The sequence below is a fragment of the Antechinus flavipes genome, chromosome 1, assembly GCF_016432865.1.
Source record: "Antechinus flavipes isolate AdamAnt ecotype Samford, QLD, Australia chromosome 1, AdamAnt_v2, whole genome shotgun sequence".
In the NCBI taxonomy this organism is placed as follows: Eukaryota; Metazoa; Chordata; class Mammalia; order Dasyuromorphia; family Dasyuridae; genus Antechinus; species Antechinus flavipes.
The window spans coordinates 309,069,350-309,096,297 of NC_067398.1; the positions used below are offsets into that span (position 1 = coordinate 309,069,350).

At 37.1% G+C, this 26,948-nt stretch overlaps 1 protein-coding gene across 2 annotated transcripts in view; it reads left to right on the top strand.

Moving 5' to 3' along the window:
- Positions 1-9,901: 9,901 nt before the first annotated feature.
- CDIP1 (cell death inducing p53 target 1) overlaps positions 9,902-26,948 on the top strand; it is a 63,716-nt gene continuing 46,669 nt past the window's right edge. Inside the window, exon 1 of one of the 2 annotated variants that reach the window (XM_051964656.1) lies at positions 9,902-10,065. The gene's annotated coding sequence lies outside the window, so the exon portion shown is untranslated. The remainder of the gene's footprint in view (positions 10,066-26,948) is intronic. The other variant, XM_051964648.1, reaches the window with a different exon arrangement.

Consider the following 26,948-nt stretch of genomic DNA (forward strand, 5'->3'; position numbering starts at 1 on the left):
TGCACTCTCCTTCTACCCAAGTGAGATAGACCTTTTCTGAAATCTTTCTAAGTTATCTTAAGATGGAAAATTGTTTTACTTTATCTTTTTTTTTTTTTTTTTTTTTTAAGGTTTTGCTACTCCAGAATCTGTTTAAAGGCTTGAGTTAATATTGTTTCTGAAGGAAACTATCAGGCAACTTCCTGGCTTCTCTCCACCATTTTGGCTTCAACCATCCCTTTCTTCCCATATTATATCAACATGTTGATCATTATACAAAGATTTCATATTCTGAGTACCCAAAATTATACTGGCCAATATGAACATGGACCTGCCAGCCTTCTACATCTCCCCCATTTTTATGACATACCAGAAAGCACAAGGGGCTAAGCCAATGAATATAAAACATTCAAGAGAACAAAGTGCAAAAGCATCAGGATTTATCTTTTCTAACCACTCAAACATTTGATTTGCTATGCTATCAGCATCAATTCCAGGGACTCCACTTTTTGCTGTTTTCTGCCAAGGCAGCTAATTCATATATATCCCAAGTGAGGTTGGAATTATGTATGGCTCCATTTATTCTGTTCCTTATTTGAAGCCATGTCACATTGGTGGCATCATTATCCCATCTATAGAGTTACCTATACATGAGTGAATTTATAATCACAAGTTAGTTGTGATCAAGTTTCCAAACTGGTTACATGATCCCCTAACCATAATAATGATTGTTCCATTAACTTTAGTCCTTGTTTTAACTCATTATCTATATTAATTTGTTCTTTAAGAGCTTACGATATTTGATGTATATGTGTTTAGTATTGATATTACTCCATTGTTTGATGCTGTTTAACAAGATGTTTCTCAGTTTCTCTCTGTCATATATATTTTTATTTATATATTTACATATGTATGAAAGTAAATGTGTATGTGCATATGTGTGTATATATATATATAAACATACATAATGGTTATATTTACAATTTGTGTATGTATATAAATGTATGTGATATATTACATATAAATATTTAAATATACATATATATATACATATATATATAATACATATATATATAAGCTTAAAAAAAGAACTTATGATACATTTTTTGCTAATTGATTTGCAAATTGGACAGTCTGAATAAATTCTATTAGGAGCTGAAGCTGAAATAACAAATGACATAATAATTGCTATAGCTGCTAGAACTTCCACAGGGAGTAATCCAACAATTCTCTTTTTTCTACTTTTGTTTTCTAATTTTCCTTTGATGTTATCTCAAACCTGTTCACCTACTTGACAAGGGGAGCCCCAAAACTCTCTCTGTCTCTCTGTCTCTGTCTCTGTCTCTGTCTCTCTCTCTCTCTTGTTCTCTGACTTCGGGGGGGCGGGGGGGAATGAGGTGGAAACTCCTTGAAGGAGAAAGTCTCCTTGAACCCTGCCTTTGCAAAAGACCCACCCCAGGGAATCAGGATAAGTAGTTTCATTCTGTTAGACCCATACACCCCCACTGATGACACTCACTACTGATTACACCCTCTGTTAAGTTGACAATTAGTCTAGGCCTACTCATTCAATTAGAAGATTCTCTATTCTGATTTCAACTGAAACTGCCCTCAGCCCCTAGCCAAAGTTTCAATTATAAAAAGAGGCAACTTGGCTCACTTCATTGCAGAGAGGCCAAAACAGGACTCATGCCAGGCCAAGGGACCTTCCTTGGATATGTGCCTGTGAAGGACTCTCTGCCTGCTGAAAAGACATTCTCTTCTCAGTGCCAGCCTCCATTTCCCTAACAGACTTTGCCACTGTAGAAGTTCGTTTTTTTCTAGCAAAGCTGACTTCTCATCCATCAATAAACTTCCATTTTTGCCACCTAAATCTTTGGGTTCATGAATTCTTTTATGAAGGACCTGTGCCAACCAAAAGGGGATTCCCACAACTCTCTGACTGCCACTAGAACCCCATCACACTCATTACTACATAGAATAGCAATATTCCATGACAATCATACACCACAATTTATTCAGCTATTCCCCAATTGATGGGCAACTCCTCAATTTTCATTTCTTTGCTCTGAGAAGAGCAGCTCTTTTCATGATGACCATAAAGTGGTATCTGAGATAAGTATCCCTATACTGAGGAATGGTTAAATTGGGGTAAAAGAATGTAATGATGAAATCATGTTATAAGAAGTAATGAAATGGACAGTTTCATAGGAATTGGGAAGACCTTTATCAATTGATGCAGAGTAAAGTGAACAGAATTAGAATATTTACAATGTTAACATTATAGAGAAAAACAACTTTGAAAGACTTTATAACTTTGATAAATGAAACAGTAAACCACAAATCCAGAAAACAAAAGACATGTCACAGAGACATTTTTGGATGTGGCTAATGAGAAAAACTTGTTTTGTCAAACTATGTAGATATGTATTGAAGTTTGTGGTTCTTTTCTTTCACTTGGGAAAAGGGATTTTAAAAATATATGTTATTTGAAAAATAAAATTTAAAAGTAAAAATTTTAAAATAGAGGAAGAAAAAGATATAATTACTCTTCTCACCCAATTTTCCACTCTAACACTAGAAGTGTTAAAATAAAATATAGATAATTACTTGGTGGGAATATTTATTACAGAAAGGATGATTGGTAAATACAGATTAGATCAAATGCTCTCTGAATTTCTTTCAATATCATATTCTGTGAAATCACTTTTATTTCAGTTTAGGAAATTTTAAAATGTAAATATGAATGTTGCATCTCATGTTTTAGAAATGTGAATCTTCAGATGAAATACTACAGGAACATTCTCAGTCAGAGTTTAAAGTTACTGCTCTATATGGCTTTCCTACTCTATTCCTTCCTGATCCCTCTTCTATGCTGAAGATCCTAACAAACCTCTCCAATTTGTACAATTTTGCCAATCATAGCACTGCATGTGCAAAATTTCTTATTATTCCTTTTATTTGTTAACTCCCATTTTAGATAGTAGAAAGGGAAGCTAAACACTTCTGTTTAAATTTTTTTTATATTAGCAGAGTGATAGTGCTTTTTCTAGTAGAACTGGTAATTGGTGAGAGAACTAATGGATTTAGGAAAGACAAACTATCTTCTGTTAGTTTCCACTTATAGCAATATGTCCCTGAATCATTACTGCTTTAATTCAGGAGAAAAAGAATCAATTTTTTTCCTCAAAAGAGAGAAATTAAGAAGAAGGTAGTGGTTTTTACTAAAGAAAAACCCTGAGGATAAAAGACTTCCTTTTTTCCTACAGTTAAAAATTATGTGTTTTGGGTACAGCACCAAATAATGAGATTGATGTTCTGGCACTAAATGTTAGAATACGATCATATGAAGAATTCACAATGGCCATTCTCTTTGGCAAAGGGTAGATTTATTTAGGAGGAGAGGTAAGAGACAAAATGAAAAGGTACAATAAACATCAGCAGTGGTAAATATGACATAGAATTGGGAGAACATATGGTTAGTAAGAAAAGGGGTTTTAACAATTAATGGAAAAGACAAATTCTCTAGTGGAATAATGATTAACCAGGAGAAAGCAAATACACTATGAGGTGGGGGCAAACCATTGATTAGCAGCCTAAATCCTAACAGAAATTTAGCACCTTAAGAGAGTTAATTAGCTACAACAAGGAGAAAGACATCGTGAGGCAAGGTTGGGGAATGAAAGGAAAAATACCATGAGGTATGGGGGAGAAGTGAGTAGAAAGACATCATGAGGCAGAATGTCATGAGGAGCTTAGCCCAAAAGGGGTTCGGCAAAGACGGAAAGGGCCATGAACAGATTTATAGAGGAAATTTAACTTCAGGAGTTTTTCATAACTTGAATTTCTGACTCACACAGCAAAGTGGGGCTACCCACAACCTCTGGAGAGGGTAGGACTATAAGGTCCCTATCAGTACCCTTCTCTGCTTGCCTCAGAGAGTACATTTTGTAGAGGGCTGCAGATAGTGGGGGAACTCTGGATAAGGTATAAGACCCTTCAGTCCAGAGGGAACCTGCTGACAATGTCTGGTTTGGCTCCCCACCCCACTTTGGTGATCTCACCCTTCCTGAGAAGTCAAGAATGGCATGACCACCTGTGTTCTACTTGAAGCAAGGGATACTTACACTCAAAAGATGCATTTACATATCAGTAGCAAGGTACTTATAGTTAGCACTTGCTCAGTGTGCTGTGATGATGTAATGGATGTCTAATTGGCACATGCTTAGTGTGCTGTAATGATGTACTCATACCAAGATATTTAAGGGCTGAGAGGACTTGAAATGAAGACGCTCCATCTTTTACCATCCTGGTGGCTCTCCTGTCTCCTTCACTCCTTCACTCAAGGACACAAGCTGTTCCCAAGATCCTCTAGATAGCTAGTTTAGATATAACTTTTGGTGCCCAATGTGGGACACTGAAAGAGCACACTACAACATTTATCAGTACTCCAGGCTGTCTCTGCCAACCCCAACTAGTGATTGAGGACTTCATCAAAAAGATTTCTCAACTCAGAATACACCATACTTGATCAATCTAGCTAATTTATAAACTAATATGGCTGAAGTTTTCCTTCTCCAAAATTTAATTCCTTCTCTCCATCTCTCTTCTATATCCTCTTTTATATTTCTTTATGCTGAATTTAAGCATTTAAAAGAACTATCAAGGAAGAGATATGATCTTACATCTAGAAGGGCTTACAAGATAAGAATTTGAGATGCAGAACCTATCTTTGAAACTTTAACATTTTATTAAAAGTGAATGTGAAGGGATGATATCTTCTTTTTAAAAATTTTATTCTTTTTTTAAATAAAGCTTTTTATTTTTAAAACATATGCATAGATAATTTTCAACATTTACTTTGCAAGACTTTGTGTTCCAAATTTTTTTCTCTCTCCCTCTCCCTTACATGGCAAGTAATCCATTATGGATTAAACATATGCAATTCTTCTATACATATTTCCACAATCATCATGCTGCACAAGAAAAATCAGATCAAAAAGGACAAAAAAATGAGAAAGAAAACAAAAAATTAGTAAACAACAACAAAAGTGAAAATACTATATTGTGATCTACACTCAGTTTCCACAGAATCCTCTTTCTGGATGCAGATGGTTCTCTCCATCACAAGTCTATTGGAATTGGCCTAAAATACCTCATTGTTTTAAAAAAAAAAAAAAAAAGCCATGTCCATCACAATTGATCATTACATAATCTCATTCCTGTGTACAAGGTTCTCTTGGCTCTACTCACTACCCTTAGCATAGTTCATGTAAGTCTCTCCAGGTCTTTCTGAAATTATCCTGATGATCTTAACATTTGTTTTTAATCTAAGGAGGAGCCAGTTGGTCAGTTAAAAAACATTTATTAAGTGCTTACTACATATATTCCAAGCATTGTGCTAAGCATTAGGAATATAAAGGCAAAAACAAATAACAAAAAATACCACCAGACCTAAGCAAAACCCTGGAAATCTAAATTTCACAACTTTTTCAAGGATTGCACAATTTTTCTTAAATCTGAATTCTAACATCCTCTCTTCTGATAGTCCCTAAAATAGCAGACAGAAAGAACACAAGCCTTTCTTGATGTTTTCACCTGTTGTAAGACTCTTAGGTCCTCTAACTGAATCCTGAGCCGAAAATGGAGTTTGAGCTGAATCTTGAAGAAAGCTAGGGAGGCTGAGGTAAGGAGGAACATTCCAAGACAAAGAACATAGAGATAAGTTGGAGAAATTGCAAATAGGTCAGTGTCCCTAGATCAATGAATTCACAGAGGAGGAGAAAGTATAAGCAGGCTGAAAACAAGGAAATAAAAAAAAGACGGAAATTAACCAGTCCTATTTGCTATAGTTTTACCAGCAGATGGCATTGGCAGTAAAGCCTTTTTACACATTAGGTTTGTTCTATTATTACCTAGGACACAATTAACACATCAACAAATTTTCAGAAAATTATGGGCATCATATTTTAAAAGCTGACATGTGGGCTCCCTGGGTTGATAACCTAACTAGAAGTAGGGGAGTTATAGGAGTTAAGAATCTTACAACTGGTGAGAGCATCAAGATGGGCTTGTATTCTTTTTATCTGCTATTTTAGGGACTATCAGAAGAGAGGATGTTAGAATGCAGATTTAAAGAAAATTGTACTTGTCACATGAAATTCAATTACCATTTACTAAGTGCTTACTCTGTGCACTTATACACAGTGTTGGGATTCAAAGACAAAAACATTTTTCCTTTAAGGAATTTACATGATGAGACTGGAGATGTGAGTAAAGAGAGAACTTAGTTGAATCCACAGCAATTTGAAAGAGCATTAATAATTTGAATAGGTGGGGAGAGGGTGTATCAGGGAAGCATCTGTAGAAGATGGAGTCTAGATTAGCCTTGAATGAAAATTAAAAATTTGAAGGGCAGAGGAAGGATATTCCATCTGTCAGTGACAACTTAAAAAAATACATGGGAGAGGATGCAAGGTTTATTATAGACAACAAATGAGAATCCAGTTTGGCTAAAATGTTAATTATGTATAGGAGAGAATTGTCTTTCATTCTCCAAAAGGACTATGACATCAGGAAGGTGTTGGCATGACATGCAAGTGAGTTGGATTTAAGTGAGGATATGCTGTGCAAAGTCACCAGCTTCACTTTCTCCTCCAGAACTTTCTGGGTCCAGTTGCAAAATATAAATCAGGATGAGTAGGAAATGTGAAACAAAGATGAAAAGATGAGATGAAGTCAGATTGTGAAGAACTTGAAAAGTGAGATTGAATTTATATTTATTCTAGGAGAAATCAGGGGCAGAACTATAATTAGGTTAGGGTGATCAGGGATTTTTCTTAAGGTACTGAAATTTAGAGGATACTGAAAACACTTGTACTCCTTCACCAAGCAGAGAGTTGTTTGTGAGCTTAATGTGTCCCTAGCAAGACAAATTAGAATAGAAAGCAACTATATTTTCTCATTTTCTTCCATCTCCTCCTAGGGGCAGCACTCCTTTGAGATCCTATCTAGAACCTCTCCTATCAAGCAGAGTACATACTACTATTACTACTTCAGTGGTGGCCTTCCTAGAAACCTCAATCTCAATATATCTAGAAGTTTCTGTCTGTGCAGAATCTTAACTCTCTCCATTAATGCTGCTTTGCATCTAAGGTCCAAGGTTACTCTTAGAAGTTAGCACAGAAAGGAGGGTTGTAGAAGTTTTAGGGAAGGAATAAGATAAAATAGATTTCAGATTCTTTTATTTGAAAGATGTAGAAAAGTTAGGTGGATGTAATGTTCTCTTCTCTAAAATATAATCGTTCTCTGGGAGCAGGTTTCTTGGGGAGCTTCTGGAGGCAGCCTTAGTTTCAGGTCAGTGTAATAATCACCTCAAATGAAGCCAGATATTAAAGTCCAGATCCTTTATTGTCTCCTTCAAAATAGCACGGTTACCTTTCTTAGAGGCCTATCTCTCTCCTTGGTTCCAAGAGCTCTTGTTGCTAGTCTTATAGCTCTTCCAGCTTTGTCCTCTAGCTCAACTCCGACTCCAAAGCCTCCAGCCAGCCCAAAGGTGGAATATGGAATGAATCTGGCTCCTCCTCTGAGAGTGGGATTGTGGGTTCTCTCTGGGCTTGTGGGAGCTCCTGGACTGAGTCCTGACTTGTGACTCTCCCAGAGTCTCTAATAGGCTTGTGGGATCTCCTCCTTATATATCCTCTCTTAAAGGTGTGAACTCTCCCAAAGGTGTGAATTCTAAAGGTGTGAACTAATGTGTGAACTCTCTTAAAGGTATGAACTCTAAAGGTGTGAATTAAGTACATAAGCATTGTCTCTATTAATTCCAGTGACTTAGCACTTTGTTTCAAGTTCTGGCCCATAACAGGTGGAAAAAGGTTGAAGCCCATTGTCTTCCCAGATCCCATAATGCTCCTTCACTATTCTATAAGCTTGTGTGTTCCCTTTACTTCCTTCTACTTTGTAGGAGCAATAGATGTGTTTAAGTTTTATACTTCTAAATTTCCCATGATCGGGCAAAATTTAAGTGGCCCCATTTTATAAATTCAAGGATGACCCTGAAGTCACTAAAAAGGATGTTTCTACTGCCTTATCAAAAATAGGAAAGTTTGGAAGAAAGATGAGTTTAGTCAGCTTTGAGTTGTCCATAGATTGTTGATGTCTAGTATGCAGGAATGCAGGTTTGGGCTGGATATATAGATTTTTAAAGCATTTCAATAAAAATATAATTGAATCCCTAGGAGTAGATGAGATAGCTTATGGAGGGAGATAAGTAATGTAAAGAAAATGTATGAAAACAAATGAAAAAAGATAAGTAAAGAAGATAAGAAACCTAAGACAGTCTTGAGGGAAAACTCACATATCAGGACAGAGGATTAATCCAGCAAAGAAAGCTAAGAAGGAGTAGCACAATGAACAATTTTCTTTCATTTTTTAAAAGTGTTTTATTTTTTCCAATTAGATGTAAAGACAAAGTTTAAATCTTTTTTTAAAAAGTTCCAAGTTCCTAATTTTCTCCCTCCCTAAGACAGTAAGTTATTTGATATAGGTTATATATGTGCAGTCATGTAAATCATATTTCTGTATTAGTCATGCAGTGAAAAAAAAAAAAAGAAAGAAAAACCATGAAAAAAATAAAGTGCAAATAGTATACTTCATTCAGTCTGCACTCAGATTTCATTAGTTCTTTCTCTGGATGTGGATAGCATTTTTCATTATGAGTCCCTTGGAATTGCCTTGAATCAGATCACTATTGCTAGCAATAGCTAAGTCATTAGCACTTGATCATCACACTATGTTGCTTTTACTGTGTACAGTGTTCTTTCAGAACCTCAGAATTGTTTTAATTTTCATTTCTCTTAACAATAGTGATTTAGAGCATTTCTTCACATGACTGTAGATAGCTTTGATTTCTTCATCTGAAAACTGCTTGTAGCCTCTGGACATTTATCATTTAAGGAAGGCTTTGTATTTTTATAAATTTGACTCCGTTCTTCACATAATTGAGAAATTATGGTACCTTACTTTTTAAGATTAGATCCCACAGTTGGTCTCCAACATTTCTACAGTCAGTCAAGAAAAATTTATTAAGTGTCTTACCATGAGCCAGCATTTATTGAGCACCAACTATATGTCAAGCACTGTCTTGGGAAGTAGGACAATATGATGATTCTAAAATAATGCCATTTTTTCAATGCATTTTCACAAGAGCTATTAAGATATAAGAACGGCCCTATCATTCCCATTTTGTAGATAAGGTCACGGTGCATAGAGAATTCATTGTGATCTCGAAAGATCATCAAGATAGTAACAGCTGGGACCAGGACCACTGGCTCCCCCCTACCCTCCTGGTATTTGGAGGCAGGGAGGCTGTGTGCTATTCTTGTCATCCGCCTGAAGTGGCACCCACGGGGTCCGCCTACGTGGTTACCACACGCCCCGCCCACTAGCACGCCAATCCCTTCTGGAATCCGTTACTAGAAGTTGTTCTGGCCCGCTTTTGAACTCCTTTTCCGGGGACTATCCCTTGCTTGCTGCTGCGGGTTAGGCTCGGCTGGAGCATCACTCCCTAGGCTGTACGAGGCACCTACACTAGACTGCGACCAACCCAGTAATTTACCCGTTTTACGCCACACACCTCCCAGTCACTCAGGGAGGGCGAGGGGGAGGACTTGTCGAATATCTAGCCTCCTCCTAGGCCAAAAGAGCCAGCCCCAGCTTTCCAGCCCAGTCACTAGGCCAAAGAACTCCGCGGGAGGGGGCGTCGCGAGACCAGGCACATCACGTGCTGCGAACTTGCGGCTCGCCTCTTCCTCCTGCTTTTCCTCCTCCTCTTTCTCCTCCTCCTTCTCCTCCTCCTCCCTGTTCTCCCATCCCCTCTCTCGCCTCGCGCTGGAGCGCTGACCTAATGGCCCCGCCCATTGAAGTGACGTTGAAAGCCTCGCCCCTTTTTTCCTCTTCTCCAGCTAAACAGCTATTGACCCAGGAGGTGATAGTCGCTGCTGACCGTTGAGACTGCGCTTGAGTCTCGTCTCCTCGTCGCTTCCCCTTTCTCGGGGGGCTGTTGCAGGGACTCGGCCAGCCCGGGTAGGTAGCGCTCCGGGCCACTGTGGGTTCCTTGGACAAGCGCTCGGGTCTTCCCCCTCCCCCCTCTCCCTACCTCTGGAGACACTAACCCGCCGGGGCGGCCCTGCAGGGTCGCGCTGTCCGCCTCAGGGGGCGTAACAAGTAGTGGGGGAGGGGGAAGCGCTTAATTCTCGTGGCGTTTTAAAGCTGATGTCACTTAGTTCCTCCGGCGTTACGGTTCTGGGCTGTCCTGCAGATCCTGGAATCGGAACAACAGGGAGGCCTTAGGGAGAGCGGAGTATCCACCGATCCTTGCCTGCGTACCCTTCTCTCTGCCCCCGTGGCCCCGCCGCCTGGGTGACTCTGGGCATGGTGTACGCGTTGGTATTTGCACTGAGGCTTTATCCCGAGCATCTGTGGCTGCTGCTGTTCCCATTTTTCAGCCAAATAGAAGGAGGATGGAGAGGTGTCGCTGTTTTCGGAGGCAGACCGCTGTATATATTGGGGGGGAGGGAGGAGTATGTAATGGAGTGATTTCATCGTAGCGGCCGTGTGTTAGTCCCCCCACCAAACTGGGAGTTAGGATACCTGGGTTCTAGCCTGGCTGCCACTCCATAGCAGTGTGACCTTGAGTAAGTGTCTTCACCTGTCTGGGCATACTTGCTTGTAATGACATTACCGGCTTGTCCCCCCACTTATCTCCAAGTAGGACCTGGGGCAGGGTACATCTATAAATCAAGGGTTTGAACTGGGTGATTTTAAAGCACCTTCTAGTTCCAAAATCGTCTGATTCTATTTGATAAAAAAACATTTATTAAGTGGAAGGCGTTCTGCCAGGTGCTGGAAATAACAAAGATGAAAAATGACAAAGTATTCCCTTCAAGAAACTTACATTCTTTTGGGAGAAGATATGACAAGTAAATGAATAAATCGCCTTTATATGAGGGAGAATATAATAGGAGTAAGAGAGAAATCCAAACAAGGTGTTCTAGAAAAGTTTCAGGAGAGAAGTAGGCAGGGATGGGAGAAGTAGCACTTGACCTAGCCTTAGAAAGATACCAAAAAATAATGAAGTGGAATGTCTCACAGACTTGGGAGAGCCTGAAAGCTCTTTAAAGTGCTATAATGCAGTTCTTTTGTGATGATTTTAATTTGTCCAGACTTATTTTTGATGTTACTTTTGAGTCTTTTCTTCAAGGGCAGTTGTAGTCAGGAAGGAAGTTTGGAAAATTAGGGTTCATTTTAGCTGAGGTTTGCAGAAAACTTCCCTGTTATAATTTGAAGAACGTTATTCTAGCCTTAGTCAAGGCTAGAATAATATCTTTACAAGTTGAATAAAGAACGTGTTGCTTCATATAGTATTATTTGTATTTGTGTAGTATATTATAACTTTCAGCATTTTTTCACAAAAAAATCTTTTGTTTCATGTTCTTACCGGCTTTTTGCATTCTTTTGTCAGTCATATTCACAAATCTTCAAGTACTCTTTTTGTTTTTTCAGTGACTTTGGCATCTGGCTTTACCCTCTTCCATTTCTAACCTATCCCTTGCTATCAATATGAGCCAATTTAGTATTCCTATTGATGATTCAACAAATATTCTAACTTCTTTCTTTCTCAACCATCTGACTTCCCATGACCTCTGTTCTATCTTGGTTGTAACTTAGACTTCACTATCAGTCACAACTGTTAAACTTTCAAACTTGTGAACATTGAGATTCCCTGACTAGTTTTCTGCATATTTCCACCTCTAATCACTGTTGCAGTCCTTCTTTACTTATTTTTCTCCTTTTCTTTTCTTTGACTTTTATTTCTTAACTTTCCCTTTTCTTAATCTGTCACCCTTGTTCTTTTCATTTCGCTTCCATTTTCCTTCCATTTTCTCTTCCATAGTCCTGAATCTAGTTTACTGCTTTAGCAATATGTTCTCTTCCACATTTAAAACCCTTGCCCCTTCCACATCTTGGCGATTCATTCCCTGTTCTCATTCTGCCTTTTTTCTTTTTTCTTTTTTTTTTAAATATATGCAAAGATAATTTTCAACATTCACCCTTGCAAAACCTTGTGTTCCAAATTTTTCTCCCTCCCTACCAACTCCCTTTCCCTACACAGCAAATAATGCAATGTAGGTTAAACATGTGCATGCAGTTCTTCTAAACATGTTTCCACATTTATCATGCTGCACAAGAAAAATCAGATAAAAAGGAAAAAAATGAGAAAAAAAAACCAAGCAAGCAAACAACAACAACAAAAATGGTGAAAATACTGTTGTGATCCATATTCAGTCCCCATAGCCCTCTCTTTGAATGTGGATGGCTCTCTCCATTACAAAGCTTTTGGAATTGCCTGAATCACCTCATTGCTGAAAAGAGCCAACTTCATTATATTTGATCATTACATAATCTTGTTTTAGCTATACACAGTGTTCTCGGTTCTACTCACTTCACTTAGCATCATATAAGTCTCTCCAGGCCTTTCTGAAATCATCCTGCTGATTGTTTCTTATTTAATAATATTTCATAATTATTTCATACCATTCATATACCATAATTTATTCAGCCATTCCCCAGCTGATGGGCATTCACTCAGTTTCCACTTACTTGCCAATACAAAAAGGGCCACTATAAAAATTTTTGCACATGTGGGTCCTTTTCCCTTTTTTGTGATCTCTTTGGCATACCAAACCAGTAGAGACACTGCTGGATCAAAGGAGAAACACAATTTGATAGCCCTTGGACATAGTTCCAAATTGCTCTCCACAATGGTTAAATCAGTTCACAATTTCACCAACAATGTATTAGTGTCCCAGTTTTCCCACATCCCCTCCAACATTTATCATCATCTTTTCCTGTCATCTTAGCCAATATGAGATGTGTGAAGTGGTACCTCAGAGTTGTCTTAATTTGCATTTCTCTAAACGATACCGATTTTCATATGATTAGAAATGGCTTTAATTTCATCTGAAAATTATTCATATCCTTGGACCATAGATCAGTTGGAGAGTGGATTGTATTCTTATAAATTTAAGTCAACTCTTTATATATTTTAGAAATGAGGTCTTTATCAGAACCTTTGGATGTAAACATTTTAACAACTTTTTACTACATAAACCTTGGGAATTAAGTGCTTGGAACATATTGTTCATCAAATGTTTTTTGCACAGAAGCATTTTTTGAGACAATTTTAATTAAGCTCTGTATTTATTTAGCTATCCATTTAGTAATTGAACCACAAGTGATTTATTAAGTGATACCTGTGGGTCTGGCACTATGCTATGAACTAACACAAAAATCCCTCAGCCCTCTAAAAGAAACAAACAAACAAAAAAAACTCCAATCCACATCTGCTCTCAAAGAGTTCACATTAGAATGAGGAAGACTACTTGTAGATTAATACTTACAGACAAGTTATATACAGAGCAGGAGGAATGGGAATCCTAGGGAAAAGGTATTAGCAGAAAAGGGGAGGGAGAGGCAAGGCACAAGGAGCAAGAAAGGCCTTCAGAAAATGTTTGAGCCAAGTCTTTTTTTTTTTTTTTTTTTTATTGACAGAACCCATGCCAGGGTAATTTTTTACAGCATTATCCCTTGTACTCATTTCTGTTCCAATTTGTCCCCTCCCTGCCTTTACCCCCTCCCCCAGATGGCAAGCAGTCCTTTATATGTTAAATAGGTTACAGTATATCCTAGATACAATATATGTGTGCAGAACCGAATAGTTCTCTTGTTGCACAGGGAGAATTGGATTCAGAAGGTATAAATAACCCGAGAAGAAAAACAGAAATGCAAGCAGTTTGTATTTATTTCCCAGTGTTCTTTCTTTGGGTATAGCTGCTTCTGTCCATCCTTGATCAATTGAAACTGAATTAGATCTGTTTATCGAAGAGATCTATTTCCATCAGAATACATCCTCAAACAGTATCGTTGTTGAGGTATATAATGATCTTCTGGTTCTGCTCATTTCACTTAGCATCAGTTCATGTAAGTCTCGCCAGTCCTCATCCTGCTGGTCATTTCTTACAGAACAATAATATTCTATAACATTCATATACCACAATTTATTCAGCCATTCTCCAGTTGATGAGCATCCATTCATTTTCCAGCTTCTAGCCACTACAAACAGGGCTGCCACAAACATTTTGGCACATACAGGTCCCTTTCCCTTCTTTAGTATCTCTTTGGGGTGTAAGCCCAATAGAAACATTGCTGGATCAGAGGGTATGCACAGTTTGATAACTTTTTGAGCATAGTTCCAAATTGCTCTCCAGAATGGCTGGATGTGTTCACAATTCCACCAACAATATATTAGTGTCCCTGTTTTCCCACATCCCCTCCAACATTCCACATTGTCTTTCCCTGTCATTCTAGCCAATCTGACAGGTGTGTAGTGGTATCTCAGAGTTGTCTTAATTTGCATTTTTGAGCCAAGTCTTAAAGGAAACTAGGAATGCCAAGAAGCTGAGATAAGAAGAGAGAGTGTTCCAGGCATACAGAAAGGTATAGACATGGGAGATGAGGAGTTGGGTTTGAAGAACAGCAAGTGGAAACATATTGTTGGATCATAGACTGAATGGAGGAGAAGTAAAGTGTTGGGAAGACTAGAAAGGTAGGAAGAAGCCATATTGTGAAACACCTTAAATGCCAAATAAAAAACTAATAGGAAGATCACTTTGACAGCTAATATGGATCTGAATAAGAAGATATGTATGAGGGATGTTGTGGAGGTAGAAGCAAGGATTTACCAAGCAGATGTGAGATGAATGAGTGAAGAGTTGGGGATGATTCTGAGTTTGGTGAGGAGGAAGATGGTGCTGCCATTGGCAGTAAGAGGAAAGTTGGAAAGAGGGGAAAGTTTTGTATGAAGTATGTTAATTTTAAGTTATCATGGAGATATACAGGTAGAAATGTCTAATGGCAGTTGGAAATACAAGTATCAGAAGAGACCCTTAGGCTTGACATGCAGATTTGCAAATCATCTGCATAAATAAAATTGAACCATTGAGGGCTGATGAGATCACCAAGAGATAGTATAAAGAGAAAACAGAAGAGGGCCCAGGACAGACATTTAGGGAATCCTCAAGGTTAGTGGATATGATTTGGATGATGATTCAGCAAAGGAACCCGAGTAGCCAGGCAAGTAGGGAGAAAAAGCAAGTGAGCATTATTACAAAAACTGAGAAGAAAAAGAAAAGAAACCCAGAGGGGGACAAAATTCCGAAGGAGTTAGTGCAGAGAAGAGGATTGAAGATTAAGAAAAGGCTATTAGATTAGGGGGGGATAGTTTATTAATAATTTTGGCAAGAGCAATTTCAGTTGAATGAAGTGGGAAGCCAGATTATAGATGGTTTAGAAGATACTTAGGAAAGGAAATAGAGGCATTGAATAGATACTCTTTTCAAGGACTTTAGCCAATATGGGAAAGAAGAATATGGATTAATAGCTTGCAGGAATAGTAAAGTCAAATAAGAATTTTTTTTAAGATGGGGGAGACCTCATGGAAATGCTTATAGGCAGTATGGAAGAAGCTAGTAGATTTGCTCAAGACAGAAATTTTGAGAGACAGAGTAACAAACACAGTCCATTTATTTTTAATTAAAGCATTTCTTTTTTTTTTTTTTTAATGCTGAGGCAGTTGGGGTTAAGGGGTTAAGATGGGGGTAACACAATTAAGATGTAGTAAGTCTGAGGTCAAATTTGAACTTGGGTTCTCCTGATTTCAGGGCTGGTACTCCATCCACTGTGCCACCTAGCTGCCCCAAAGCTCTTTATTTTCAAAACATATGCATGAATTTGGAACTATGCCCAAACAGTTATCAAATTGTGCATATCCTTTGACCCAGCAATGTTTCTACTGGGATTATATCCCAAGAAGATCTTAAAGGAGGGAAAGGGACCCATATGTGCAAAAATGTTTGTGGCAGCCCTTTTTGTAGTGGCAAGAAACTGGAAATTGAATGGATGCCCATCAATTGGAGAATGGCTGAATAAATTATGGTATGTGAATGTTATGGAATATTATTGTTCTGTAAGAAACGACCAGCAGGATGATTTCAGAGAGGCCTGGAGAAACTTACATGAACTGATTCTGAGTGAAATGAGCAGAATCAGGAGATCGTTATACACTTCAACAACAATACTATATGATGATCAATTCTGATGGACATGGCTTTCTTCTACAAGGAGATGATTCAAACCCGTTCCACTTGTTCAGTAATGAAGAGAACCATCTATACCCAGAGAGAGGACCGTGGGAGCTGAGTATGAACACAACATAGCATTCTCACTCTCTCTATTGTTGTTTGCTTGCATTTTGTTTTCTTTCCAGTATTTTTTTCTTCTTTCTTGATCTGATGTTTTTTATGCAGCAAAATAACTGTATAAATATGTGTACATATATTGGATTTAACATACATTTTAACATATTTAACATGTATTGGACTATCTGCCATCTAGGGGGTGGGGGTGGAGGGAAGAAGAGAAAAATTTGGAACAGATATGCAAGGGTTGGTATTGAAAAATTATCCATGCATATATTTTGTAAATAAAAAGCTTTGATAATTTTTCTTTAAAACATGCATGGATAATTTTTCAACATTAACCCTTGCAAAAGGTGTTGTTCCAGTTTTCTCCCCCCTTCCCCTATCCCCTCCCCTAGATGTCAAGTAATCCAGTACATGTTAAACATGGTAGATATGTAGGTTAAATATAGGTTAAACACATGCATACATATTTATACAGTTATCTTGCTGCACAAGAAAAATCAAATCAAACCAGAAAAAAAGGAGAAAGAAAATAAAATGCAAGCAAATAATAACAAAAGGAGTGAAAACCAGTTCCCATGATCTTGTGATGAAGAGAGCCATCTATACCCAGAGAGAGGACTGTGGGGATTGAATGTGGGATCGCAACATAGTATTTTTATTCTTTTTGTTGTTGTTTGCTTGCACAATCCATTTATTAGCAAGGTTAACAATTGACAATAAATGGGGGTTAATGGCTTCTCTCGATAACCAAAGATGCAAAGTTGGATATAATAGGAGTCCTATTGAGCAGCATAGGATTGTCTTATTGGCTAGATGTTTCTATGAGAAAGTGGGATATGTGTCTTGAAGTAAGTTGTAAGAAGACATGAAGGAGGGTAGGTTATAAAGATCTTAGAATGCTAAGCAGGGTGTCTGTTCCTTGAAGCAATAGGGAGCCATTGGAGTTATTGAGTAAGAGGATCACAGGATCCCACTTGTGCTTTAGGAACATCACTAGTTGCTGAATGGAAGGTGGATTAGAGTGGAGAAAGACATGAGGCAGGCAGTCACATCAGCAGGTGTGTGTAAAGTTATGAGAGCCTTTACTAGAATGGTGACATTGTTAGAGGAGAGAAGAATGTGTGGGGAAGATGTTGCAAAGGTGAAACCCACAGGCTTTGGCAACAGTAACAGCTTGTATATGAAGGGTGGGAGATAGTGAGAAATCCAGAATTACTTCCAGATTGTAAGCCTAAGGCACTAGGAGGAGGATGTTGCCCTCTACAGTAGTAGGGAAGAAGAAAAGGAGGAAGGTTTAGGGGGAAATATTTAGCTAGTTGCAAATCTTGCTGTTGCTGCCTTACCACAACTTTCATGACCATATTCACTTCTCCCACATTAGTTTAAGCCTAAGCACCTTTTTGCCTACTCTCCTAGTTGGTATCCCTGCCCAGTCTCTTACTACTATAGTCCATCTTCTACACAACTGCTAAAGAGGTTTTCTTTAAATGCAGATCTGACCATATCTTTCCTTTATTCAAAGAAATTCCAGTGGCCTCAGTTCTTATTACCCCTGGATAAAATATAAACTATCCTCTTTACCTTTTGAAGCTCTTTACACGTTGGCTTCAACATATCCTATTTTTCTTATCTATCTGTGGTGTTTTTCTTCTTTAAAATATATTTAATGGTTCTCTCTGGGGGAGAGCAGGTTTCTTGGGGAGGTTTTCTGGAGGCAGCTTTAGTATCAGTTAAAAGTAAATAATCACCTCAAAAGGCAGCCAGGTGATAAAATGCAAATGTTTATTTTCTCCTTCCAAAATAGCCCCATTACTTTTTCTTAGTGGCCTATCTTTCTACTTGGTTCCAAGAGCTCCCTCCGAATATCTCCAAATCCAAAAGTTTGTCCTTCAGTCTCCAGCCAGCCAGGTGGAAGTTGTAATGAATCTTTCTTGCCTCCGAGAGAAGGCTTCTGGCTGAACTCACTTCATGCTCCCCTCTCAATCTAAATTCAGCTGAACTCCCCACTGAGTCTGCTTCTTATATATCATCTCCCAAAGGTTTACCCCTCCCCTCCGAGGGAGGGATTAAGAGAGGTATGAATTCGGATATCTCATATTAAACCCTGAAATCTCTCAAAGGTGTGAACTCCAATGAGTACAGGTATGAACATAAGCATTGTTTCTCAGTTCCACTTAGTACTTTGTTTCTTCTGGCCCATAATATCTCCTTGTAAGATCAGATCAATCATACTAAATTAGATAATTATTGTCTCTATCAACTCTAATGACTTAACAATTTGTAAAGATTAAACATATGCAATTCTTCTATATGTATTTCCACAAATATTATGCTGCATAAGAAAAATTAGGGCAAAAAGCAAAAAAATGAGAAAGAAAACAAAATGCAAACAAACAACAAAAAGCATGAAAATGTTATGTTGGGATCCACCCTCAGTCCCTACAGACCTCTCTCTGGGTGTAGATGGCTGTCTTTATCACAGACTATTGGAACTAGTCTGAATCGTCTCATTGTTGAATAGAGCTATGCAGAGTCCATCAGAATTGATCATTGTATGATCTTGCTGCTGCGGTATATAATGATCTCCTGGTGATGCTTGCGTCACTTAGCATCAGTTTCTGTAAGTCTCTTCAGGCTTCTTTGAAATCATCCTGCTGATCATTTCTTACAGAACAATAATATTCCATGACATTCATATACCATAACTTATTCAGCCATTCTCCAACTGATGGGCATCCACTCAGTTTCCAATTTCTTGCCATTTAGATATTACTCTTAAAATCCAGACTTAAAGCTAGGAGAGGGACTTGAGAGATCATCTAATCTAACCCCTTCGTTTTATCATAAAGAAACTGAGACTCAAGGAAATGAAAATAAAGTCATAGTGGGTTAGTGGCACAGCCTTACTTAAAAAAACATTTCCTACCATCTAATTTTAGAGCAGTTTGCATATTTTCTTTTGTAGCTTGGGATACAGGACATTACATGTAACAGTTTAAAAAGAAAATACTGGCAAGTATATATTAAGTGCCACATATTAATTCCAACAAGACCTAGAGTAATTCAAGAAGAAGAATGTTAATTTCTTTTTGTGATAGGGATAGTAGACTAGCACAATCCCAATAATGGACTATGTAGGCTGTTAGGGATCCATTCTAATTAAAGTTGCAGAAGTTTATCACCAAAAATGGTAACTACTGGGTGATGAATTTTTTTGGGGGGGTGGAGGATAGTGGGAAACCATAGCAATTCATGAAAACAATTTACTAAAAATTAAGGGAATAATAAAAGAGAAGCACTAAGATTTTAGAGAAATGCTGTAGACAGAATATCTCTTTTTTTTTTTTTGACTAGTATAAATACTTTATTTTTTTTTAATAACTTTTTATTGATAGAACGCATGCCAGGGTAATTTTTTTACAGCATTATCCCTTGCATTCACTTCTGTTCCTATTTTTCCCCTCCCTCCCTCCACCCTCTCCCCCGATGGCAAGCAGTCCTTTACATGTTGAATAGGTTACAGTATATCCTAGATACAATATATGTGTGCAGAACCGAACAGTTTTCTTGTTGCACAGGGAGAATTGAATTCAGAAGGTATAAATAACGCGGGAAGAAAAACAAAAATTCAAGCAGTTTATATTCATTTCCCAGTGTTCTTTCTTTGGATGTAGCTGCTTCTGTCCATCTTTGATCAATTAAAGCTCTCTTTATCGAAGAGATCCACTTCCATCAGAATACATCCTCAAACAGTATCGTTGTTGAGGTATATTATGATCTCCTGGTTCTGCTCATTTCACTTAGCATCAGTTCATGTAAGTCTCCCCAGTCCTCTCTGTATTCATCCTGCTGGTCATTCCTTACAGAGCAATAATATTCCATAACATTCATATACCATAATTTACTCAACCATTCTCCAATTGATGGGCATCCTTTCATTTTCCAGCTTCTAGCCACTACAAACAGGGCTGCCACAAACATTTTGGCACATACAGGTCTCTTTCCCTTCTTTAATATCTCTTTGGGGTATAAGCCCAGTAGAAACACTGCTGGATCAAAGGGTATGCACAGTTTGATAACTTTTTGAGCCTAGTTCCAAATTGCTCTCCAGAATGGCTGGATGTGTTCACAATTCCACCAATCAGTGTCCCACATCCCCTGACAGAATATCTCTTAAGCTCATTACAACAATTGACAAAGTCTCTTATAATATTCTCATGGACAGAATGGAGAAATGATAACTCATGTCTCAGTTATGGAGTTAAGTTGTCAACTGAATCCAAAAATAAATGGATCTTTGTGCCTAATGTCTAGTAATATGCTACATAGTTCTGTCTTCTATTCTATCATGTTCAATTTTTTAAAAAAAATCAATGACTTGGATTATGATATAGAAAACATGCCTAACAAGCCTGATGTAATACAAAACTGGAATGGATAGCTGACATATTAGATGAAAGAGGATATAAAAACATCTTAGATGAACAAAACAAATTTAATATTTTATGATAATTTTTTTGTAGTAAAATCACATTCCAGTAGCGTGGTCTCTTATAAAAAAAAAAGAAAAAGCCCAGACAAAATCAACTGCCACAAGGACTGTGTCTTGACAGCATATGCAATAATCTGTCCTCCTCCCCTAGACTCTCATTTTTGGATTATCTGAAAAACCTGTGTTAAAAGAATTATTTAAAATTTATGTTATGTTTGAGAGGCCATTGGGTATTGTGCCATATAAACTTTTTGATGCATTTGAAAACTCCTTGAATGTCTCCAGGCACCCAAATGTCTTCTTGGAATTAGAGATATAGATAAATGTGCCAATTTTATCCCTGTTGATTTGCTAAGGACTGAGGATGTTCATCATTTTAAAAAGTATAAAAAGAGACAATTTTGATTATATTCTCAAATTGTAAACTCTTAACATTTTCTCTCAGACTCTAACAAGGGCGCCTGTGGAATTCAGGCCTCAGGAACTTCCATATACATTGGCAGAAATGGAAAATATAAAATGTTCTGGCCTTAAAAAAAAAAAAAAGTGAATGTACAATGAAAACAAAAGGCATCTATTAGAAAGAAACATAAAATAATAGTGTAAGTATAGGATGAGGGAGCAGTTGATATAAAAAATATTTAGAGGTTTTAGTCAAGTTTCAGATCAATATGTCAGCAATGTGACATGGCTACTTCCAAAAACTAATTTAATCTTAGGCTACATTCATAAAATCTAGTGTCCAGGAAAAAAGAAGTTGATAGTATTGATGTATTCTATATTGGCTAAACCAAATCTAGAATATTGTGCTTAGTCTAGAAATTACATATTCAAAGGGAACATTGACTAATTGGAAAGGACATTTAAAAAGATGAGATTTGGAATCATGCCATATAAAGGGACTAGAGATTACCCTAGTGGTCTTCTAAAATGCCTTTTGGAAAGTGAATTATGTTTGTTCTGTGGGTACTGCTGCCTATTGGTGAAAAGTTAAATATAAGTACTTGTATGGGCAAAAATTAAAACAGGAAATTACACTCTTCTGAATTGCTTAGAAATTTCAGAGCTCAGTAACATAAAGATAGCACAGTATCACATTGTGATAGTGAGATCCAATATTTGACCATCTTTTTGAGAGGCTGACAATGAATATGATAGTCCTGATTTAAGAACTTATCAAAGCAATGACTATTTATACCTCCAAAAGACTGATGATGAAAAAAGTACCACCTACTGTCTGATAATGGGACTCATGGTACAGATTGAGATACATATTTTGTGAAGTGGTTATTGTATGGATTTATTTTGCTTATCAATTCTTATTTGTTACAAGATTGTCTTTTTTTAATTGGAGAAAAGATCTTGGGAGATAGAAAGGAACTAGATGTTTCCCCCTCACAAAGAAAAAGAAGGAAAGTCAGAAAAGAATAAATGTAACATTTTTTTAAATGTTCAGAAGAGAACAAGGATGTTAGGAGACAAGTAGGAGAGCTTTGAAAACATTGATTTTTTAAAAAATGAAAGTTGTACATAAAAATTCATAGTTTTATTTATTTATGATTTGTGTATGTGGAAATGCTTATGACTTATTGATGTTTGCTCAGTTCAGAATAACAAAAAAGAAAAAAATTAAAGGTTATACAGTTTTCAAACATGTGGTTTGTTTCCATTTTCTGCCCTCACCATAAGTTTCTTTTTAAAAAACGTCTGTTGGTCATGGAATTTGAGAATGATCACCTGGGAGACCAGAGTATCCGAAGGGATATCAGTTTTATATTAAAGTACTCAGGTAGTAACTTGGGAGTTGGGAGGATGACAACTATGAGCTATGTATTGAAGTACTTGAGAAAGAAGGAAGAATGAGTAAATAGTAGCAGTGTTCTGGAACAGAAAATAGAGAATAGAGTGAAGAACCTTACCCTCTAAGGAGAAACAATTTAATAACGTGGCAGTAGGGAGAATCTGCAAGTTGAAACAGAAAGCAATTAGTATACTAAATCCTCCTGACTCAGTGTGTTTGGATGATATGAAAACTCATCCAGGGATAGGGTCTTCTTGTGAAAGCCAGATGTCCATGAGCATAAAAATAGTACAGTGTTATATAATCATAGATTCATAAACTTAGAATTGACCTAGAGATGACTAAACAAATTGTACATGAATATAACATAATTACTGAGTTTCAGGAAACAATGAATATGATCAATACAGAGAAGTATGGGAAGACCAACATGATCTGATACAAAATAGAATAAGCAGAGCCAGGAAAACAATAAATTACAGTGACTACAGTGATGTAAATAGAACAATCACTACAGAATAGCCAAAAATGAATATTGCAAACATATAAAGCACAAACTTGGCCTCAAAAGAGAGATAAAAAGTCATGTCACTGCTTCTTTGTGGGGGGAGAGGAAAGAATATATAAATAACATCAATTGCTGAGTTTTGCTGATTTTTTTTTTTGAATTAAAAAAGTTCTGTTATGAAAGATATGAAAGAGATGGCTTACTGGAAGAGGAGGATATATAGGGTAAATATAAATAAAAACAAAAGACATGCTTTTTGTTTTCTTTCTAATTTTTTTTCTTTTTTATCTGATTTTTTTGTGCAGCATGATAAATGTGAAAGTATGTATAGAAGAATTGCACATGTTTAACATAATTGGATTATTTGCTGTCTAGGGAGTGGGTTGGGAGGAAGGGAGAGAGAAAAATGTGAAACATAAGTTTTTGCAAGGGTGATTGTTGAAAACTGTCTTTGCATATATTTTGAAAATAAAAAGCTATTTTCTAAAGAAGAAAAAAACACTCACAAAAACAAAAGATAGCAATAGAAGTCTTTTTTTTTTTTTAATACTCTTCAGAGCTCATCTATTTTAGCCTGTGCCCAAAGCATGAATCCTTGCTACATCAATGAAAAGTGATCATCCAGGCGACTTGAAGACCTCCAGTGAAAAGAAATTATCTACTTCCTAAGGCATTCCATCCCACTTTTGGACAGCTTTAATTTTTAGAGAAGCTAGGTGGTACAAGATAGAGTACTGGATATGCAGTCAGGAAAACCTGAATTTAAATTTGACCTGAGAGACTTACTAGCAAGGTGACATTGAGCAAGTCCCTTAATCTTGTCTGCCTCAGTTTTCTCAACATTTTTTTTAAGCTTTTTATTTTCAAAACATATGCACGGAGTTTTCTCATCTTTTAAATGAGCTGAAGAAGGAAATGACAAACGATTGTAGTAAACTGTACCAAGAAAACCACAATAGGGTCACAAAGAGTTGGACACGGATAAACAGTAATTGTGAACAAGTTTTTCATTTGATCCATATCCATGTTTTTCATTTGTGTAGAAAACATTCTTTACCAGTATCGTTAAGTGACTCATCTGCACATCTATAATCTTGAAGAGTTACCTGTGACATAAAGTATTTTGCTGAGTCATAGAACTAGTGTGAGGTCACATGTAGAACTTGAGCTTAAGTTTTGCTGAATCTGACATCTTGCTGAATCTGACATCTAGCATCTATCTACTGTGCTGTCTCAGTTTTTTCTTTATATTAAGCTAAAATCTTTTCAATAACTTCCATATATAAATCATAGTTCTCCACAGTCAAACTGAACAAGTCTAATCATCTAACATATGACAGATTTATTTTGACAACAATTAAAAATTATCTATGAATTTTCTTTTCTCTAGGCTAAATATACCCAGTTCTTTTAATTGATTTCACATGGCTATTGAATTAGCTGATTATATTTGTTGCCGTCTTTTAGATACATTCTTAGTCAGTGTCCCTTCTAAAACGTGGTGCCCAGATTTGGACATAAGATACAGATGTGATCTGACTGGGCAGAGTACAGAACACTATTATTCTTTTGCTTTGGACACTATATTTCTGTTAATGTAACCTATGACCTCATTAAGTTTGGCTGCCATACCATACTGCTGACTCATATTGACTTTGCAGTTGACTCATCTTGTTAAGAATTCCTAAAACATTATAAGTAACTCTTTCCCAATATAGGTACAGAAATAAGTTCTATAGCCAACTATACATTATTTTTGGATATGCTTTTAGGTTGTCTGCATTATTAATTTCTCACCTTTACTTCCTTCTCACATCAATGTGGATAATTGTTTATTTAGACATTTGTAGTCATATGGTAGTTTAGCATTCACAAAACTCTGTATAGACTTCACAAAACAGATTAGGACATAGAACCATTTGCAGGTGTTTCTTAAAACTTAAAAATTTCATTAGAGGTCTTTTACGTAACAGAAGGAACACTGAGCTTTCCTAGATACTTAAATTTTAGTTCCAATTTTTTAAAGCTGGTTGTGTGATATTATTTGTAATCCAATGCATTTTATTTTATGCATCTGAAAAAATTCCCAAAAGTCCTTAAGTTTTTCAAGACTTCCAAAAGGGGTCCTTAATATAAAAAAGTTAAGAACACCTGCTTTAGAAGAATATTTTCCTTTTTAAAAAATTCTCAATCGCATTTTATTTTTCCAAATACATGTAAAGATAGTTTTCAACATTCATTTTGTAAGATTTTGTGTTCTACATTTTTCTCCCTTCTTTACTTCCTCTCTCCCCAGACAGCAAGTAATCTGATACAGATTAAATATATATATAATTCTTTTAAACATATTTCCATATTTGTTATAATGTGCAAGAAAAATCAGACCAAAAGGGAAAAAACCATGAGAAAAAAACAAACAAATAAAAGGTTAAAACACTGTACTTCGATCCACATTCAGTTTCCATACTTCTCTCTCTGGATATGGAATGGCATTTTTCATCCCAAGTCTATTGGAATTGCCTTGAATCACCACATTGTTGAGAAAAGCCAAGTCTATCACAGTTGATCACATAATCTTGTTACTGTGTTACAGTGTTCTCTTGGTTCTGCTCAAAGAAGAATATTTTCTTTTAAAAAATATTTTTATTTTTACCAAATACATGCAAAGATAGTTTTCTGTAGAGAGTCACAGTGAGTGGGGAAACTTTGGGTAAGGTATAAGACCCTTCAGCCCAGAGGGAACCTGCTAACAATGTCTGGCTCCACTCCCCATCTCCCCTAAGGGCTCTCGGCCTTCCTGAGAAGTCAGGGTGTGGTGACAACCTGTGTTGAGATTGAAGCAGAGGGATAGCAGGTGGAAGTGATTCCAGGTGGCAAACTACATAGCAAGTTGTTTATGTGGTCCTATGTGCTTGGAGTTTTTTGTTACACTATAAAAAGAGGAAAGCCCTTGAAATAAAAGGACTTCATTTTCCCACTATTCTCCAGAGTCCCACCTCATCACTTCTCCACTAGGAAGGTATATTTTAATCACCCTGGTGTGGGGGCTCTAGAAAGCAGGACTCAATATTTTAATCATCCCAACTTGGGGCTCTAGAAAGCAGTTTTCAACATTCACCTTTGCAAAAAACTTTGTGTCTTCTAAACATGTTTCCATATTTCTCATGCTGTGCAAGAAAAAAATGATCAAAAGATGAAAGAAAAAATACATGAGAAAAAAAGCAAATTGTAATAATCGTGTATTTAAAATCAGCCTGAGTCAGGAATTCAGGTTAAGGGAAAAATTTTCAATCTTTATTGAAGTGAAGAGGTGAAAAAAGATTGCGATAGCAATATGGGCAAGAAGGATTGCCATAGCAATATGGGCAGCTGTGACAGGAAGCCAGCTAGCAGAGAGCGACCTGAGCTGAAAAGCTTTCGCAATGGCAATATGAACAGTCTCTCCTTCCCCTTCCTTTTCCACTCCCCTGCCTCCACCCACCAAAATCGTCATTTCCTATACAACACATCAGGACTTGCACAAAGAGTGGGCGGGGGCCATTCTTTCTCCAAGCTTATATATTAATAGAGTATGGTCCAATTACTATTTAGCCTCATGTGCTTGGGACCTCAGTGCATCAACTTGAGCCTCAGCCCATTACATCTCCCGCTTTCTTTTGTTTTAGAACACAGGTAGTCATGCCATCCCTGACTCCTCAGGGAGGTCAGAGCCCCCAAGGGGAGGTGATCACACCCTCCCTGACTTCTCAGGAAAGGAGGTGAAAGCACTGAAAATGGGTGATCACGACCCCCCTGACTTCTCAGGAAGGGAGGTGAAAGCACTAAAAAAGGAGATAATCACGT